This window comes from Pyrus communis, chromosome 7 (assembly GCF_041283825.1).
Source record: "Pyrus communis isolate YQ-2024b chromosome 7, ASM4128382v1, whole genome shotgun sequence".
Lineage (NCBI taxonomy): Eukaryota > Viridiplantae > Streptophyta > Magnoliopsida > Rosales > Rosaceae > Pyrus > Pyrus communis.
In genome coordinates this window covers 15,095,997-15,117,427 of record NC_142571.1, presented here as the reverse complement: position 1 = coordinate 15,117,427, position 21,431 = coordinate 15,095,997, and positions in this window count along the sequence as shown.

Here is a 21,431-nt window from a genome sequence, read left to right as displayed (position 1 = left end):
ATTAGAAGTATTCAAATCAAAATGCAAGCATAAACATATATTCGAATCACCCCCTAACCAAGGGGGGTTTAGTTCCTCATGGTACAAAACAAAGAGAATCAAAGAAACACCTAAATATTCCAACAACTCAAACTTGAATTGTATGAACGTTTAAGCCCTCTTATCATCCATTCCTCATTCGTACAAAACAAAGAGCATTGAAATTAAACATTGAAATCAAAGAAACACCTAAACATTCCAACAACTCAAACTTGAATTGTATGAACGTTTAGGCACTCTTCTCTTCCTCTTCGTTGTGGCACAAGGTCTAAGGTGAGTTTGATGGTGTGAATGGTTTGGGGAGTGGTGGAGATATGGAAGAGGAGTGGTGGAAATGGAAGGATGGTGTTTGGATTGTAAGGGAGAGCACGGCACAAGGGAGTTTGATGGTCTACATTTCTGCAATGGATGAGTGTTTATGGAAGAGTGTATGAATGAGTATTTATAGGTGAAATGGGGGGAACATGACAGCTAGGTTGCATGTGCACATGTTGGTTGAATGATTATGAGTGCATGTGGCTGAAATAGCATGTGGAATGGCTGGAAATGCAAGGAGAAGGCATGTGCACGGTTTTGGGAGAGAATGGGAGTGCAAGTGGCTGAAATGTTAGAGGAACAAGTGCATGTGGCTGCATTCTGGTGCAATGATGGAGGAACAATCTGAAAATGCAAGGTATGGCTGGAATGATTGTGTTTGTTTGAATGTGCATGTGATTAAATTAAAGGATGCAAAGTAAATAAATAATGAATGCATGTGTTGAATTATGAAGATGCATGTGCAATGAAGTGGAATGACAATCTGAAATGGGATAGGTACCCACGGCAATGATGATTTCTGGTGGTGTTTGGGTGTATGTTTGAATGGTGCATGTGGGTGAAGGTGTGGCTGCATGTTTGAATGATTAAAGGGACATGTGGGGGTGGAAATGATGAATGAAATGCATGTGAATGACAGCTAGATATGTTGATGAATGCATGTGACTTGTTTGTGGTGAGTGAATGCATGTGCAAAGCTGCAAATGCAATGGGAACTCACGGCATGGATGTGTTTTGGGTGCATGTGGAATGAATGATTTCTTGGTGAGTGGATGCATGTGTTGATTAAAGGGGGAATGCAAAGGAAAAGCTAGAAATGCATGTGGAGTGGTTGCAAGGTGAATGAATAATGAAATGGGAAAGCATGTGCAAGGTTTTGGTGTGAATGATTGAATGTGCATGTGGCTGCACTGGAGGAGGAATCCTTCAATTTCGTCCATCCTCTTGGCTCCAAGCATATGATATCCATTCCAATCTCTAATTTGCTTCAAAAGGCTCCAAAAGGCATCCTTTTGCATACTTTGCCCTTAGAACCTGAAAACACACAAAAGAAGCATAAAGGACTAAAATAACTAAAGAAACATAACGTAAATGCACGAGAACAAGCCATTTAAGTCGCATGAATATGCTCCTATCACATAACCACATATCATATGATGCGAAAATAGTTAAACACACAAATTAACCCTATGGATGACAATTGTAGTAAATGAGCAAATAGGGATCGTTCTAGACCGGGGATTAACTAGGGATGCTAATCAATGTGAAATTGACTCAAAAGATTTAAACCAACACAAACACACTCAAATCTGCCTAAAAACCACTTTCTGGGCAGATTTGAGCACAAACACAAATTTGGACGAAATTAAGTAATAACTTGACTCAAGAACGTAAAAACACAATATAAAACACTAAACTAACTCAAAGAATGTAAAACTAAACACTTAAAACATTAAAACAAACCAAAAGACTCAAACATCACCCAAAACACTCAAAACTGCCTTAAAATCACTTTCTGGGCAGTTTTGAGCACTTTGGTGAATCTGGACGAAATTGGGAAATAAAATGAATCAAAACACTTAAAAGCACAAACTAAATTGATTTCTAACTAAATTGGACATTAAAGTAAAGGGGGATTAAGGTTTTGACGAAATTAAATTAAATAAAACAAGTTAATAAACTAGGCAGATTGTATAAACGGATTTGAGAAACAAGATGATGGATGGATTAGTTAGAGGTCCATTCTCCACACATGACACATTTATATATGAATCGATTCTCCAATTGCTTTTCATTATCTATGATGCTCAACACCCCAAGTTAACCGTGATGCACTAATTAACTCTCAAATTTTCCTTATGTTATTGAATTGGATGATGCATGCGACAATTCAAATCATTCTCCAATGGTTCTCAACATGAATGCATAGAAGAGATACAATGAGAGATCATTATGCTCTATGAGAATTATAAGTGTTGACGAGGCAATTGTAACTATGAATGCATGATACTTTTGCCAAGAATTCAATTAACACGGTTGTGACTAGCAACCTTCACTACTCATGTTTATAAACTTGTGACGATTAGGTGAAACTCGTTTATAAACTAGCATCGAGTTTATGCATGAAGACTAAGTATGCATCCCTAATCAACATACAAAAACAAGTTTTTAATAAACATGATAATTGAATTACAATCACAACTTAACAAATCACAATTGGAAGAAATCAATTCATATTTCAAACATGTTCATGGCTTCAAACTTTCCCCTAACTAATTAGGGGTTTAGCCACTCATGATTACAACAAACTTAGAGAGTAATAACAAAGTAAACATTGAAAACAAGAATCGAAGTACACCTAAAAATTCCAACAACTCAATCTTGAATTGTATGAACGTTTAGGCCTCTTCTCCTCTAGTTGCTGCGGCACAAGGGGTTTTGGTGAGTTTTGGGGGTTATGGATGATGTAGAATGATGTGTTTAGGGTAGGGATGGATGTAGGGGAAGGCAAGGAGTGTTTTTGGGCAGAAAATATGAAGAATGGTGAAGTATGGTAGTGCTAGAGAGAGAGGAGGAATTTCTGGCGTGAATGAATGTGTATGAGAGATGGTTTTCTGAAATGGAAGAGTGTGTGTTTTGTGGCTGCAATGCATGCTTATTTATAGGTGAAATGGGGGGAACATGATGACTAGGAATTAGGTGGAAAGCTGAAATGGTGATGGGAGATGCATGTGGCTGAAATGCATGTGATTAAAGGGTGGGAATGCATGTGTTTTGACAGAAAATAAAAGGGAATGTTGGAAATCTGGAATGGGAACCCACGGCATGGTTGTTTTCTGGTGGTGAATGGGTTTATGTTTGATTGGTGCATGTGGGTTGATTATTTAAAGTGTAAATGATTAATGAATGGTTCTTTGTTGATGGTGGAAATCTGAAATGATGAAGTGGAATGTGCATGTGGCTGCAATGGTAAAGGATGGGAGTGCATGTGCTTTGACAGCTAGGTTGCATGTGGAATGTGACTGTAATTGATGGAGAAAGGCCACGGCAAAAGGGGATTGTGGTGCAATGATGGTGTTTTGCACGGCAATGATGGGGAAAGAATGTGTGGATGCATGGTTGTGTTGGTGATGAATGTGAACTCTTTGTTCTTCATTTTCATTCCTTTGGTCTTCAATTTCGTCCATCTACTTGGCTTTAAGCATATGCAATCCATTCCAATCTCTAATTTGCTCCAAAAGGCTCCGAAAGGCATCCTTTTGCATCCTTAGCCATATGAACCTATAAACACACGAAAATGACTTTAAACACTAAATTAAGTAAGAAAACACAACATAAATGCATAAGAACTAGCTAACTAAGGCGCATAAATATGCTTCTATCATCATATCATCATCACTTATCACTTATCACTTATCATCATCACTTATCACTTATCACTTAACATGCACCCATCACCTAACACAACACCTTTAATTCACATGCATTCACTCTTTAATTCACATGCATTTACTCTTTAATTCACATGCAAAACACCTCCATTCCATCTCCCATTTCAGATTGCATTCCATAATCATTCACTCACCTTTAATCCACATGCATCTTCCATAAATCAAATCAGCCACATTCACTCACCACAAACATTCCACATGCATTCATCAACATATCTAGTTGTCACTCACATGCATTCCATCCTTTAAAACATTGCACATGCACTCCCTTTAATTAATTAAGCCACATGCACTCCCATCCATTTCATCATTGCAGCCAAACACATGCTTTCACATGCATTTTCAGATTGTCCCCTTGCACATGCAGCCACATATTCATTGCACATGCAATTCCAACCCACATGCATCCTTTAATCATTCAAACATGCAGCCACATTCCCTCCTAGCTGTCATGTTCCCCCCATTTCACCTATAAATAAGCATCCATTGCATTCATTCTCATTCATCCTTCCACATTTCAGAATGTAGACATCAAAACTCCCTTGAGGAACCACTCCCTATCAATCCAAACACCATCCCCGTTCCATTTTCACCACTCCCCAAACCATTCACACCATCAAACTATCCTTAGACCTTGTGCTACGACGAAGAGGAAGAGAAGAGTGCCTAAACGTTCATACAATTCAAGTTTGAGTTGTTGGAATGTTTAGGTGTTTCTTTGATTTCTATGTTTAATTTCAATTCTCTTTGTTTTGTACGAATGAGGCATGGAAGAGAAGAGGGCCTAAATGTTCATACAATTCAAGTTTGAGTTGTTGGAATGTTTAGGTGTTTCTTTGATTCTCTTTGTTTTGTACCATGAGGAACTAAATCCCCTTTAGCTAGGGGGTGATTTGAATATATGTTTATGCTTGCATTTTGATTTGATTACTTCTAATTGCGTTTCATAAGTTGTGGATTCAATTTGTTTAACCGTTTGATTGATAACTTATTTATGAATGTTTATTAAGAATGCGCGCTTAATTTTCATGCATGAATATGACGCTAGAATATAAGTGAGTTTCACCTAATAGTTACGAACTTATATTCACAAGTAGTGGAGGTTGCTGATGCGAAAATAGTTAAACACACAAATTAAACCCTATGGATGACAATTGTAGTAAATGAGCAAATAGGGATCGTTCTAGACCGGGGATTAACTAGGGATGCTAATCAATGTGAAATTGACTCAAAAACGTAAGAACACAATATAAAACACTTAGTAGACTCAAAGAATGCAAAACTAAACTTTAAAACACTAAAACAAACCAAAAGACTCAAACATCACCCAAAACACTCAAAACTGCCTTAAAAACACTTTCTGGGCAGTTTTGAGCACTTTGGTGAATTTGGACGAATTTGTGTAACAAATTGAATCAAAACACTTAAAAACACAAACTAAGACACTTTCTAACTAAGTTGGACACTAAAGTAAAGGGGGATTAAGGTTTTGACGAAATTAAATTAAATAAAACAAGTTAATAAACTAGGCAGATTGTATAAACGGATTTGAGAAACAAGATGATGGATGGATTAGTTAGAGGTCCATTCTCCACACATGACACATTTATATATATGAATCGATTCTCCAATTGTTTTTCATTAACTATGATGCTCAACACCCCAAGTTAACCGTGATGCACTAATTAACTCTCAAATTTTCCTTAAGTTATTGAATTGGATGATGCATGCGACAATTCAAATCATTCTCCAATGGTTCTCAACATGAATGCATAGAAGAGATACAATGAGAGATCATTATGCTCTATGAAAATTATAAGTGTTGACGAGGCAATTGTAACTATGAATGCATGATACTTTTGCCAAGAATTCAATTAACGCGGTTGTGACTAGCAACCTTCACTACTCATGTTTATAAACTTGTGACGATTAGGTGAAACTCGTTTATAAACTAGCATCGAGTTTATGCATGAAGACTAAGTATGCATCCCTAATCAACATACAAAAACAAGTCTTTAATAAACATGATAATTGAATTGCAATCACAAATTAACAAATCACAATTGGAAGAAATCAATTCATATTTCAAACATGTTCATGGCTTCAAACTTTCCCCTAACTAATTAGGGGTTTAGCCACTCATGATTACAACAAACTTAGAGAGTAATAACAAAGTAAACATTGAAAACAAGAATCGAAGTACACCTAAAAATTCCAACAACTCAATCTTGAATTGTATGAACGTTTAGGCCTCTTCTCCTCTAGTTGCTGCGGCACAAGGGGTTTTGGTGAGTTTTGGGGGTTATGGATGATGTAGAAGGATGTGTTTAGGGTAGGGATGGATGTAGGGGAAGGTAAGGAGTGTTTTTGGGCAGAAAATATGAAGAATGGTGAAGTATGGTAGTGCTAGAGAGAGGGGAGAAATTTCTGGCGTGAATGAATGTGTATGAGAGATGGTTTTCTGAAATGGAAGAGTGTGTTGTTTGTGGCTGCAATGCATGCTTATTTATAGGTGAAATGGGGGGAACATGATGACTAGGAATTAGGTGGAAAGCTGAAATGGTGATGGGAGATGCATGTGGCTGTTTGTGCATGTGATTAAAGGGTGGAAATGCATGTGCTTTGACAGAAATGAAAGGGAATGCACGGTTTTGGTTGATTTCTGGTGGTTGTGAGGTGGAAATCTAGGTGGAAATGCATGTGGATTAAAGCTATGTGAATGATTAAGGTGAATGTGCATGAGTGCATGTGAAATCTGCCAAGATGCATGTGTTATGAAGTGGATTTTCTGCAAAGGCAAGGTGAATGTGCATGTGATTAAATTAAAAGATGGAATGCATGTGAAAGGTTGGAGATTGAATGTGTGTTGGTGTGATTGAATGACTAAAGTGCATGTGGCTGATTTATGAAGGGGAAATGCAAAGGGGAAATCTGGAAATGGGATAGGAGCCACGGCATTGTGTGGTGTTTGTTTGAATGTTTGCAATGATGAAATGGATGGGAGTGGTTTGATGAATGAGTGGATGGAATGATGAAAGAATAAAGGGAATGATGAAAGAATAAAGGGAATGATGAAAGGGGAACAAGTGCATGTGGCTGCAATGATGGTGTTTTGCACGGCAATGATGGAGAAAGAATGTGTGGATGCATGGTTGTGTTGGTGATGAATGTGAACTCTTTGTTCTTCATTTTCATTCCTTTGGTCTTCAATTTCGTCCATCTACTTGGCTTTAAGCATATGCAATCCATTCCAATCTCTAATTTGCTCCAAAAGGCTCCGAAAGGCATCCTTTTGCATCCTTAGCCATATGAACCTATAAACACACGAAAATGACTTTAAACACTAAATTAAGTAAGAAAACACAACATAAATGCATAAGAACTAGCTAACTAAGGCGCATAAATATGCTTCTATCAGTTGCTTATAAACAATCGCGTTAAACGAATTCTTGGCAAGAGTATCATGCATTCTGATGCGAAAATAGTTAAGCACACAAATTAAACCCTCTTTTCGTCAAATTGTAGTATATGTATAAGTAGGGATCGTTCTAGACCGGGGATTAGGAGGGATTGTTAACCACTTGGATTTGACTCAAAAACGTAAAATAACAATATGAAACACTATACTAGACTCAAAGAATGCAAAACTAAACTTTAAAACACTAAGACAAACCAAAAGACTCAAAACAACACAAACACACTCAAATCTGCCTAAAAACCACTTTCTGGGCAGATTTGAGCACAAACACAAATTTGGACGAAATTAAGTAATAACTTGACTCAAGAACGTTAAAACACTAAACTAACTCAAAGAATGTAAAACTAAACACTTAAAACATTAAAACAAACCAAAAGACTCAAACATCACCCAAAACACTCAAAACTGCCTTAAAATCACTTTCTGGGCAGTTTTGAGCACTTTGGTGAATTTGGACGAAATTGGGAAATAAAATTGAATCAAAACACTTTAAAACATAAACTAAACAAATTCTAAACACTAAAGAACAAGAAAGTAAAGGGGGGTTTTAAATTGACGAGAATTGAAATAACAAAACAAGTTAATAAACTAAACAGATTGTAAAACGAATTTGATGGAATGGAATGAATGGATGATAGAATGGCTAAGGGGTTCATCTCCATACATGTTATACTTGCATAATAAAATGATTTCCAATTGCATTTCAATAAACCATGAAACTCAACACCCCGGGTTAACCGTGATGCACTAATTAACCTTCAAATCTTCCTAACGTTATTGAATTGGATGGGTTAGCGCATACAACAATTCAAAACATTCCCCACAAGTCCTCAACATGAATGCATAGAAGAGATACAAGCAAGAATCATACGCTCTATGAAAATTATAAGTGTTGACGAGGCATTCGTTACTATGGATTGCATGAAACTTATGCCAAGAATTTGTTTAACGCGATTGTTTATAAGCAACCTCCACTACTTGTGAATATAAGTTCATAACGATTAGGTGAAACTTACTTATATTCTAGCGTCATATTCATGCATGAAAATTAAGTGCGCATTCTCAATAAACATACATAAATAAGTTATCAATCAAACGGTTAAACAAATTGAATCCACAACTTATGAAACGCAATTAGAAGTATTCAAATCAAAATGCAAGCATAAACATATATTCGAATCACCCCCTAACCAAGGGGGGTTTAGTTCCTCATGGTACAAAACAAAGAGAATCAAAGAAACACCTAAACATTCCAACAACTCAAACTTGAATTGTAGGAACGTTTAGGCCCTCTTATCTTCCATTCCTCATTCGTACAAAACAAAGAGCATTGAAATTAAACATTGAAATCAAAGAAACACCTAAACATTCCAACAACTCAAACTTGAATTGTATGAACGTTTAGGCACTCTTCTCTTCCTCTTCGTTGTAGCACAAGGTCTAGGGATAGTTTGATGGTGTGAATGGTTTGGGGAGTGGTGGAGGAATGGAAGAGGAGTGGTGGAATATGGAAGGATGGTGTTTGGATTGTAAGGGAGAGCACGGCACAAGGGAGTTTTATGGTCTACATTTCTGCAATGGATGAGTGTTTATGAATGGAATGGATGGACTTGTGAAGGGCACGGCCCCAAGGGACCAATTTCTGTTGTGAAATGAATTGTGTATGAATGAGTGTGAATGAATGAGTATTTATAGGTGAAATGGGGGGAACATGACAGCTAGGTTGCATGTGCACATGTTGGTTGAATGATTATGAGTGCATGTGGCTGAAATAGCATGTGGAATGGCTGGAAATGCAAGGAGAAGGCATGTGCACGGTTTTGGGAGAGAATGGGAGTGCAAGTGGCTGAAATGTTAGAGGAACAAGTGCATGTGGCTGCATTGTGGTGCAATGATGGAGGAACAATCTGAAAATGCAAGGTATGGCTGGAATGATTGTGTTTGTTTGAATGTGCATGTGATTAAATTAAAGGATGCAAAGTAAATAAATAATGAATGCATGTGTTGAATTATGAAGATGCATGTGCGATGAAGTGGAATGAGAATCTGAAATGGGATAGGTACCCACGGCAATGATGATTTCTGGTGGTGTTTTGGGTGCATGTGGAATGAATGATTTCTTGGTGAGTGGATGCATGTGTTGATTAAAGGGGGAATGCAAAGGAAAAGCTAGAAATGCATGTGGAGTGGCTGCAAGGTGATTGAATAATGAAATGGGAAAGCATGTGCAAGGTTTTGGTGTGAATGATTGAATGTGCATGTGGCTGCAATGGAGGAGGAATCCTTCAATTTCGTCCATCCTCTTGGCTCCAAGCATATGATATCCATTCCAATCTCTAATTTGCTCCATGATAGGAGCATATTTATGCGACTTAAATGGCTTGTTCTCGTACATTTACGTTATGTTTCTTTAGTTATTTTAGTACTTTAAGCTATTTTCGTGTGTTTATAGGTCCAATGGGCTAAAGGAGCAAAAAGATGCATTTTGGAGACTTTTGGAGCACTTTTGGGCTAAGGACGGATAGCTTATGCTTGAAGCCAAAGTGTTGGACGAAATTGAAGACCTAATTGGAGCCAAAGTGTTGGAACCTTGTTCTCTTTAGTTTTAGGACATTTAAACCTTTCCTAATCCCAATCATGCCATGCATAACACACATCCATTCTAACACTTTGTCATTGCACATGCATTTCCTTCATTAGTTAACCCACATGCACTTATCACTTATCATCACCACATATCATATCACTTAATCACTTATCACTTATCATCACCACTTAACCACTTATCATATCATAACCACATATCATCCACCTACTTCACCTACAACATCCACCTACTTCACCTACAACATCCACTTCACCTACAACATCCACCTACTTCACCTACAACATCCACCTACTTCACCTACAACATCCACTTACTTCACCTACAACATCCACCTACTTCACCTACAAATGACATAGCCATATGTTCCCTCCACTACTCCTATAAATACCCTTGCATTCATTCATTCAAAAACATCTCATTCCATTGTAGATACCACAACACAAACACTCCATTCCTTCTCTAGCCGTGAGTTTCTCTCCATTTTCTGCACCATTTTCTCCACCACTCCTCACCTATTTCCATAATTCCCCACTCCATTCCACACTTCCATCCCCCCAAACCAACTATCTTTAGACCTTGTGCTACAACGAAGAGGAAGAGAAGAGGGCCTAAACGTTCATACAATTCAAGTTTGAGTTGTTGGAATGTTTAGGTGTTTCTTTGATTTCAATGTTTAATTTTAATTCTCTTTGTTTTGTATGAGGAACTAAACCCCCCCCTAGCTAGGGGGGTGATTCGAAATATATGTTTATGCTTGCAATTTGATTTGATTACTTTTAATTACGTTTCATAAGTTGTGAATTCAATTTGTTTAACTATTTGATTGATATCCTATTTATGTATGTTTATTGAGAATGAACGCTTAATTTTCATGCATGAATATGACGCTAGAATATAAGTGAGTTTCACGTAATAGTTATGAACTTATATTCACAAGTAGTGGAGGTTGCTTATAAACAATCGCGTTAAACAAATTCTTGGCATAAGTTTCATGCAATCATAGTAACGAATGCCTCGTCAACACTTATAGTTTTCATGTTGCTTAATGATTCTTGCTTGTATCTCTATTATGCAATTCATGTAGGGAATTTGTGAGGAATGCTTTGGATTGTCGTATGCAATCATCCAATTCATTAACTTAAGGAAAACTTGACGGTTAATTTAAGCGGACCTAATTAACCCGGGGCGTTGATTATTCATGGTTTGTTGAAATGCAATTGGAAATCATTTTATTATGCAAGTGTAACATGTATGGAGATGAACCCTTTAGCTAGCCATACCATCCATTCATTTCCGTCAATTTCATATTTACAATTTGTTTTCTTTACAATCTATCCATTTTAGTTTAAATTCGTCCAAATCCAATTCCCCCCTATTTCGTTGAAGTCTTAGTCTTAATCTTTCTTATTTTTAGTTTTGCTTTCTTCGAGCATTAAATAGTGTTTTATATTGTGTTTTTATGTTTTTAAGTCAATTTAGAAGGTTTTAGCAAGCCCTCCTAATCCCCGGTCTAGAACGATCCCTCACTTATCCATTCTACTACAATTGTCAAACGAGGGTTTAATTTGAGTGTCAAGTAAATTTCGCATCAAATTTTGGCGCCGTTGCCGGGGATTAGCAACTTTGCTAATCCCTTGGTTCTTTTTTTTTTTTTTTTTTGTTTAGTTGTTTTCGTTTTAGTTTCTAAATTAGTGTTGTTTTCTTTGTTTGTTGTTACTTTTCATATTTGATTTAGTTCTCTTTCTTTGATTTTAGGTGCTAAAGAAGTAAGATATGGATTTTGCTAGCATTCAAGCTCAATTGGCAAATCTTACTTCTAAATTGTCGCCGTATGCCGAAAGGACCACAATGCAGAGTGTCCCTACATTTGGTGCTTCATATAGGCAAGGATTTCAAGCCAATCAATGTCCACAAAGAGATTGGAGGGATCATTCAAACTCTATATGGTGGGAAGATCAACAAGTTCAACGTGAAGCATATTGGCAACCATATGAGGAGTTCTATTCAAGACCTATGCAGCCACCACAACTTCATATGCAATATGCTCAATTAAATTCAAGTTCGCCAATAGATTATATTCAAATTCTTAATGAAATAAATTCTTTGGCGCAGGGGTCACAAAATCAAGCCAAGGAAGCTCAACAAGAAGCATATTGGCAACCATATGAGGAGTTCAATACAACACCTATGCAACCACCACAACCTCCCCCACAACAATTCCAATCAAGTTCAAGTATGTCCATGGATAATGATAAAAATTTTCAATTACTAACCTCTTTGACGCAGGACGAACAAAATCAAGACAAGAAGTTGGGTAAATTGGACGAGCAATTTGGGCAGATTATGGAGTTCATGAAACAAATTCAAGAGCAAAGTGAACTCTCCAACTCAACTATTGAAAACTCGAAGGAAGATTTTGAAATCCATAATGCTATCACTTTGGGAAGTGCTATGGAGGTTGGAGCTGACCTAAAAATGTCCAAACATAGCCTAGAAGTGGAGGAAGAGCTGCTAATTGAGGAGGAGGAAGAAGACATGCACACGGCAAGGGTAGAACAACCCTTGCCGCAGCCCCCTAAGCCCTCTAAACCACCCACCACCAGTAAGGACGTCCCAATTCCATGTTATTCTGATGTTATTCCACCCAATGTCCCTTTTCCTAGCAGGTTTTTGATTCCCAACCAAGAAGAGAGTAAAAAGGACATCGTGGAAGCCTTCCCAAAGGTGCAAAATGCTATTCAAATTCTTGGTGCAACACAGCAAGTTTTAGATGGTGTTGAATTCTTCAAAGGACTTTGTACACCAAGAAGAATGATTCAAGAGAAGGTAGTGGCTGGAGAAGATGTAGAAGGCATCAAAGAGGACATATTTGAAACCACAATTCCCAAGGAAGTTGGATTTTATGACACGGGACAAGTCATAACTTTCGAAGGGGTGTTTATTCTGGAGTTCATTTTGGAGCACACAGGTAAGCCGCCTCCCCGAATTTCAATTTTCTTTTATACTAACATGTGGTTAATGATTCAGGCACCCAATCTGGAATTTAAACTATTACCGGATCATTTCAAGTATCACCGCCCATTCAAAGATAAATTCCATGCCGTTTGATTTTATTTATGCAAAAAAAAAAAAAAAAAAAAAAAAAAAGAAAAGAAAAAAATGAAAGAATAAGTGATTGAAGAAAGGTTCCAAAAAATGAAAGAATAAGTGATTGAAGAAAGATTCCAAAACATTTGAAGTTATGGGTGATAAAATCCCACGAATTTGCATTAAATATACTTTAGTTACCAAAATTTGATGCGAGATTTACTTGACACTCAAATTAAACCCTCGTTTGACAATTGTAGTAGAATGGATAAGTGAGGGATCGTTCTAGACCGGGGATTAGGAGGGCTTGCTAAAACCTTCTAAATTGACTTAAAAACATAAAAACACAATATAAAACACTATTTAATGCTCGAAGAAAGCAAAACTAAAAATAAGAAAGATTAAGACTAAGACTTCAACGAAATAGGGGGGAATTGGATTTGGACGAATTTAAACTAAAATGGATAGATTGTAAAGAAAACAAATTGTAAATATGAAATTGACGGAAATGAATGGATGGTATGGCTAGCTAAAGGGTTCATCTCCATACATGTTACACTTGCATAATAAAATGATTTCCAATTGCATTTCAACAAACCATGAATAATCAACGCCCCGGGTTAATTAGGTCCGCTTAAATTAACCGTCAAGTTTTCCTTAAGTTAATGAATTGGATGATTGCATACGACAATCCAAAGCATTCCTCACAAATTCCCTACATGAATTGCATAATAGAGATACAAGCAAGAATCATTAAAGCAACATGAAAACTATAAGTGTTGACGAGGCATTCGTTACTATGATTGCATGAAACTTATGCCAAGAATTTGTTTAACGCGATTGTTTATAAGCAACCTCCACTACTTGTGAATATAAGTTCATAACTATTACGTGAAACTCACTTATATTCTAGCGTCATATTCATGCATGAAAATTAAGCGTTCATTCTCAATAAACATACATAAATAGGATATCAATCAAATAGTTAAACAAATTGAATTCACAACTTATGAAACGTAATTAAAAGTAATCAAATCAAATTGCAAGCATAAACATATATTTCGAATCACCCCCCTAGCTAGGGGGGGGTTTAGTTCCTCATACAAAACGAAGAGAATTAAAATTAAACATTGAAATCAAAGAAACACCTAAACATTCCAACAACTCAAACTTGAATTGTATGAACGTTTAGGCCCTCTTCTCTTCCTCTTCGTTGTAGCACAAGGTCTAAAGATAGTTGGTTTGGGGGGATGGAAGTGTGGAATGGAGTGGGGAATTATGGAAATAGGTGAGGAGTGGTGGAGAAAATGGTGCAGAAAATGGAGAGAAACTCACGGCTAGAGAAGGAATGGAGTGTTTGTGTTGTGGTATCTACAATGGAATGAGATGTTTTTGAATGAATGAATGCAAGGGTATTTGATAGGAGCATATTTATGCGACTTAAATGGCTTGTTCTCGTACATTTACGTTATGTTTCTTTAGTTATTTTAGTACTTTAAGCTATTTTCGTGTGTTTGTAGGTCCAAAGGGCTAAAGGAGCAAAAAGATGCATTTTGGAGACTTTTGGAGCACTTTTGGGCTAAGGACGGATAGCTTATGCTTGAAGCCAAAGTGTTGGACGAAATTGAAGACCTAATTGGAGCCAAAGTGTTGGAACCTTGTTCTCTTTAGTTTTAGGACATTTAAACCTTTCCTAATCCCAATCATGCCATGCATAACACACATCCATTCTAACACATTGTCATTGCACATGCATTTCCTTCATTAGTTAACCCACATGCACTTATCACTTATCATCACCACATATCATATCACTTAATCACTTATCACTTATCATCACCACTTAACCACTTATCATATCATAACCACATATCATATCACTTATCACTTATCACTTAACATAACATCCACCTACTTCACCTACAAATGACATAGCCATATGTTCCCTCCACTACTCCTATAAATACCCTTGCATTCATTCATTCATGGACATCTCATTTCATACACAACACACCACAAACACATCCCTTTCTCTCTTAGCCGTGAGTCTCCCTTAGAATCCAAAAACCATCTTTCCATTTCCATCACTCCTCACTCCATTCCACACTTCCATTCCCCCAAACCAACTATCCTTAGACCTTATGCTACAATAAAGAGGAAGAGAAGAGGGCCTAAACGTTCATACAATTCAAGTTTGAGTTGTTGGAATGTTTAGGTGTTTCTTTGATTTCAATGTTTAATTTTAATTCTCTTTGTTTTGTATGAGGAACTAAACCCCCCCCCCTTAGCTAGGGGGTGATTCGAAATATATGTTTATGCTTGCATTTTGATTTGATTACTTCTAATTGCATTTCATAAGTTGTTGATTCAATTTGTTTAACCGTTTGATTGATAACTTATTTATGTATGTTTATTAAGAATGCGCGCTTAATTTTCATGCATGAATATGACGCTAGAATATAAGTGATTTTCACCTAATCGTTATGAACTTATATTCACAAGTAGTGGAGGTTGCTTATAAACAATCGCGTTAAATGAATTCTTGGCACGAGTTTCATGCTCATCATAGTAACGAATGCCTCGTCAACACTTATAGTTTTCATAATGTTTAATGATCTTTGATTGTATCTTTATTGTGCTGTTCACGTAAAGGACTTTTGGAGAATGTTGTGAATTGCGTTGCGCTAACCCATCCAATTCATTAACTTAAGGAAAACTTGACGGTTAATTTAAGCGGACCTAATTAACCCGGGGTGATGAGTTTCATAATTTATCGAAAGATTAATTGGAAATCTTTTTATTATGCAAGTGTAACATATGTGGAGATGACCCCCTTAGCTAGCATTCATCCATTCTATTTCATCAATTTCATATTTACATTCTGTTTTAATTTGTTCATTTAATTTAATTTCGTATAAACTTAAATCCCCCTTTACTTTAATGTCAATTTAGTTAGAAATCATTTTAGTTTGTGTTTTTAAAAGCATTTTGAGTCTTTGGTTTGTCTTAGTGTTTTAAAGTTTAGTTTTACATTCTTTGAGTCTAGTTTAGTGTTTATTATTACGTTTTTACGTTTTTGAGTCAAATCCAAGTGATTAACAATCCCTCCTAATCCCCGGTCCAGAACGATCCCTACTTATACTTATACTACAATTGTCAAAAAGAGGGTTTAATTTGTGCGCGTATAAATCCCGCATCAAATTTTGGCGCCGTTGCCGGGGATTAGAAAATTTGCTAATCCCTTGGATTGTTTGTTTCTGTATTGTCTTTTAGATTTAGTTTTTATTTGTGTTTTGTTTGTTAAGAACAACATGGCACTTGATAACGCTTCTCTTTTGTCACAGCTCATGGAAAGGTCCCAAATGCAAAGAGTTGATATATCTAATCTTCAATCAAGGAATAACGTGTTTTCCAATACTTACAATTCGGATTGGAGTGATCATTCAAACTCTATGTGGTGGGAACCTCAAAATGCTCAACAAGGAGGATATTGGCAGCCACTACAACCTCATATTCAATATGCCTAACCAAACTCAAGTTCGTCAATAGATTATAATCAAAAGCTTAATGAATTAATTTGTTTGGTGCAGGGCTCACAAAATCAAGACAATGAGGCTCAACAAGAAGGATATTGGCAGCCATATGAGGAGTTCTATTCAACGCCTATGCAGCCACCACAAAGGTTGGACCACTTGGATAAGCAAATTGGGCAGATCGCGGAGTTCGTAGGACAGTTTCGAGACCAAGGCGAACTCCCTAGTTCAACCATTGCAAATCAGAAGGGAGAATTTGAAAACACCAATGCTATCATGTTGAGAAGTGACAAAGAGGTTGGAATGGACCCTCAACCATCAAAATCAAATCACAAGGAAGAGGAATACACCCAACCCACGGAAAGGGTGGAAACACCTTTACCGGAGGCACCTATTGCTCCTATGCCATCTAATACAGGTATGGTTGTTCCAAATTTCATTATTTTTAACCCCGTTCCAACAAGTATCCCTATTCCTTGCAGATTCATGACTTCCAAGGAAGAAGAAGGTGAAAAGGACATCTTGGAAGCCCTTTCAAAGGTGACAAGTAGGGAATGTCATGAATTCATCAAAGAGGACGTTCTTGAAACCACAAAATCCAAAGAAGTTAAATTTGATGACATTGGACAAGTCATAACCATCACTTGCAATCTGCCAAGTCCAATATCCCTGAAACTTTCAAAGGAGTGGTGTTTGTCATTGAGTTCTTGTCGGACAAAACAAGTAAGTTTTTTTCAAATTCCTTTACATTTTATACTAACTTGCTGTTTTTTATGAATCAGGCACCTACACTAGAATTCAAACCATTGCTGGTTCACTTCAAGTATCACCTTCCATTCAAGGACCAATTCCATGCCGTTTGATTTTATTTATGTTAATAAAAAAAAAAAAAAAAAAAAAAAAAAAAAAGAGAGAAAGAAAGATACTAAACATGGAGAAAGGTGGAGCTTCACAAAGGTTGTTTGCATGAAGCCCCACTACGAGGCGCAGAAGCGGAAGGCATAGAAGCGGGAGGCATAGAAGCGGGAGGCATCGGAGCGGAAGCCATCGGAGCGGGAGGCATCGGAGCTAGAGCATTCCAGGCCTCAATACTTGGCCAAGCGCTGGATGACCCAGGAAAAAGGTGCCTCTGGAGATAAGACGCAAGCCTTTGACGGTCACTGTGAATTCGACCCTCAGATTCTTGCAGCTCATCAAGCTTCCTCTTCATCCCCGACGAATAGTTATTTGCAAGCACATGCAAACTTCTATTCTCGTACTTAAGCTGCTGGATCTCTTGCTTAAGTCTTTCCACCTCGGCCATCAACGATTCCACTTGGCGGGACCGAGCAAGCAGGCGTTGGCCCATGTTGGACACAGAACTCGCACACTGAACACTAAGTGCGAGGGACTCTTGAACGGCCAACTCATCAGACCGTCCTGACAGCAGCCTACTATCTTTTGGAGTGAGGAGGTTTTTAGCTACTATTGTAGCTATTGTGGCGTCCTGCATCACAGACTCTTCACCTGAAAGAGGACCGTTAGAAGATAAAAAAGAAGGGCGCCATACATTACCTTGACGGGGCGCAACCGGATCGCTGCTGAGACTCAAATCTAAGCTAAGGTTCGATGAGTTTGCCATTTTTTTTCAAAAGTGTTCAAAGAGAAGGGGTGGATGGAGTTAAAATTTCACAAAGGGCCGGAGTCGAGTTTCAGGAATGGGAAATCTTCAGAGTGTGTGTGTTGGGGTGATTGATAGCTCTATAAAAAGCCAAGACGACGCGTCCACCGATTCAAAGAGCCGGATTTTCCGGCGTAATTTAGGCGACGCTCCCTCGGCTTTTCAAGAAAACGCGTTCAACTTTGTCAAAAGATTTCTGACAAAGCTGAAAACACGTGGAGGCCATCATCGCATCTACACATCTTTAGCCGACAAGCGCAAAGTTCGGCGACGCTTTCTCTGCTTTTCAGAAGACGCGTGCAGCTTTGTCAAAAGGAGCCGCATCTGCACTACCACGTGTCGTTCAGAAAGCGAAGGGGCGTCGTTCAGAACTCGAAGGGGCGCCTGCTCAGAAATCGAAGAGGCGTATTCAAAGATTGAAGAGGCGCCACTATTTCAAAGAGCCGGATTTGCGGGATCAAAACGTTTGTCGACAAGGGTAAAAAGTACCACCACTTGATATTATCTCTATATATGTCGACCTTCGTCTTTTATGGCAGGGCAAACCTGAAGAAAATGCCCAACTCTCCCTCACCTCTGAGGGCGCACTCCCAGCAAAGCCTTTCAAAATACTCAATTCTTTCTTCTTCCCCAAAGATGATACCAGATGCCTGGAGTACATATGACCCAAGAGGAAACGGCGGATTGAAGCATGTGCTGATTCATTCACCGCTTCTTCAAAGCAAAGGTATCTCATATCATCAAGGTCAAAAGCAAAAGTATCTCATATCATGCTCTTTCCCTGTCTTTTTCTTTGTCCTTGTTCTTACTTGCATGGCAAAGTAAAAGAAGCAATCAGCCGGCACTTGGAGTCAGTCTTCCGATCTGGAGCCAACTGCCTGGAATCTATTCCTGATTGCTTACCTAGCGTTGCTCCCGAGTAGTCATCTTCAACGGTTGATACACTTCCAGAGAAGGGACCACTCCTGCAAAGATTGAACAAAGAAACAGATAACAGGAGGAAGCTCAGACCTTCGGGGGAAACCAAAAGAACCATCCTGCTGCCCAGTTCAAGAAGTAGCACAAAGGAAAATCAACGATGGGCAGAAACCAGTTCAAGAGTAAGCCTGTGGAATCACAAAGATCAAAGCCTCAATGCAATCACCAAGGAGAAGAGGGAATTTACACTCCATAACCAGATTTGCGTCCCTAAACTCTTCTCTTTGTTAATTACATTCTGCCATGTTTAGTATGTTTAGTTGCTTTTTGTGTGTTTACTTATGTTTTGTGTGAACCATATGCTTAAAACATTGAGGACAATGTTTGATTTAAGTATGGGGGGGGTAACTAAGTATATTTAAATTCGTGGGATTTTATCACCCATAACTTCAAATGTTGTTCCTTGCTGTTTTAAGGTGTTTTTAAGTTGTTTTAGAGTGTTTTAGTGTGTTTTGTTTTATAATTCGAAAATCCCATAAAAATTTGAAAAATTGTTTTGAAAACCCCAAAAAGAGTTGTTTTAAGAGTCGTTTTTGCGTGTTTGTGTCTTAGGGTACCTTCCAACACAATGATAAGGATTTGGTTTATAATTGCATGACGGTTAGGAAGAGTTATAAACATAGAGAAAAGTTTGATTTACTCTTGGTATATGCTTGGTTATGGTTATAATGTATGACTTCACATGCAATCATAAAAGAAAAAAATTCGTTTTTGTAACATGCTTGAAGGAAGGAACTCAAACAAACGCTACAACCCTGAGAGACTTGAGCCTATAACGTTCTTTGGAGAGTATAATCTGTGATTTCTTGTTTTCTAAAGTCGTTGCATGATCTCATTATTCTTTGCTTGGTTACTACTTAGAAGGCGTTTCATCATATAGTTCCAAATGCTAGAACTCATGCCCATTTCATTCAAAGCATGTTATTGATTTGCATAACACATATTCAAGAAGAAGTTGTGTAGTGACCACCACCATAGCCAAATAGCCTTACTTCCCATACTTCGTATATGTTGTAAGTTTTAACCCCGTTGAGCCTCGTTTTGCCTTTATTCCTTGTTTACCCACATCACCCCTTACCTAGCTTAGAGTAGGACTTTCCTATACCCTTGTTCTTAAAGTTTAGTGAGCATGACTTAAATGAATTCCTTTTGAGTTACATTATGCAAGAAAATGAGTGTGGGGGAGTAAAAGTTTGTTCTTACGTTTATATGTATGTTTTGAGATTCAAAAGAAAAAGAAGAAAAGAAAAAAAAAAAAAAAAAAAAAAAGGAGTGAAAATAAGTAAGAATGAACTCACGAGCGTTGATGGTTGAAGAAAGGGTCCAAAAAGTTGAATATGGCCCTAAGTTTTGTGTGATTTTCCCTTGGGTGTTCAAAGTTGACTTCTGCATTCTTAAGGGAATTCTAAGTGCCTAATTCAATACTTTGCTCACTATTGCTTTAAGAATGTTTGTTTATCCTTCACCTTTCATTGTTAGCCAATACCCTAGCCCCGTTACTACCCTTTGACTTCTATATTGAGTGTTATGTATTTCAATTGTGGACTTTGAACTTGGTTTGAGCTTATGGTGTCACTGGTTCTCGCGTCTAAGTAGTAGCATTCCATTCATGAGATCATATCTAAACATGCTTATTAACTCCAGAAAATGCTTTCCTTATTATAACATATGTGAGTGTTCGTCTACATGTTTACATCAATCTTCTCACATATACCTAGTGTAGGGTGTGTAGTCAGAAAATCTGTGTGAAAAACGAGAGTACATCTAGTAAGAAATTGAGGGAATTCTCTAAAGGCATGTTACTACATTTGAAATGTGTTTTAATTGCTTAATTGTGAACTAGTATGTGGTGACTATGATTAAGAATGTACTTAAGTGTAAAGATGGCTCAAATCTGTGAGAATAATGATTTTTAACTTGTCATGTGCATTGGAAGTCCCTGATACGATTGTTGGAAGGTGTAGGTTGTGTTTTGTTCTTTTTGTTTTGCTCGAGGACTAGCAAAAGCTAAGTGTGGGGGTATTTGATAGAAGCATATTTATGCGACTTAAATGGCTTGTTCTCGTACATTTACGTTATGTTTCTTTAGTTATTTTAGTACTTTAAGCTATTTTCGTGTGTTTGTAGGTCCAAAGGGCTAAAGGAGCAAAAAGATGCATTTTGGAGACTTTTGGAGCACTTTTGGGCTAAGGACGGATAGCTTATGCTTGAAGCCAAAGTGTTGGACGAAATTGAAGACCTAATTGGAGCCAAAGTGTTGGAACCTTGTTCTCTTTAGTTT